Source organism: Neophocaena asiaeorientalis, unplaced genomic scaffold (assembly GCF_003031525.2).
Source record: "Neophocaena asiaeorientalis asiaeorientalis breed wild unplaced genomic scaffold, Neophocaena_asiaeorientalis_V1.1 scaffold249, whole genome shotgun sequence".
NCBI lineage: Eukaryota > Metazoa > Chordata > Mammalia > Artiodactyla > Phocoenidae > Neophocaena > Neophocaena asiaeorientalis.
This window is the reverse complement of record NW_020172625.1, coordinates 1,557,905-1,558,137: the sequence shown is the minus strand read 5'-3', so window position 1 is coordinate 1,558,137 and position 233 is coordinate 1,557,905.

Genomic DNA, 233 nt, shown 5'->3' with positions numbered 1-233 from the left:
AATCCGCGTTCACACGGAAAATTATGCCGGCTCCAGCGGCGCGTAAAATTCATGTGAACCGAACGAAGTGGGATCGGCGTGATCCTCCCTTTCTTGTCTCAACAGGGGTTTCGCAGCGTTACACAAGGCCGAGCTTGTCTCTTTAAGGAGACATTGGACCCTAATTAGTCCGCATTCCTGGCGCGGCTCGGAGCAAGGGGCCGAGGGTGCTTGGGTTGGAGGGGAGCGGCTGG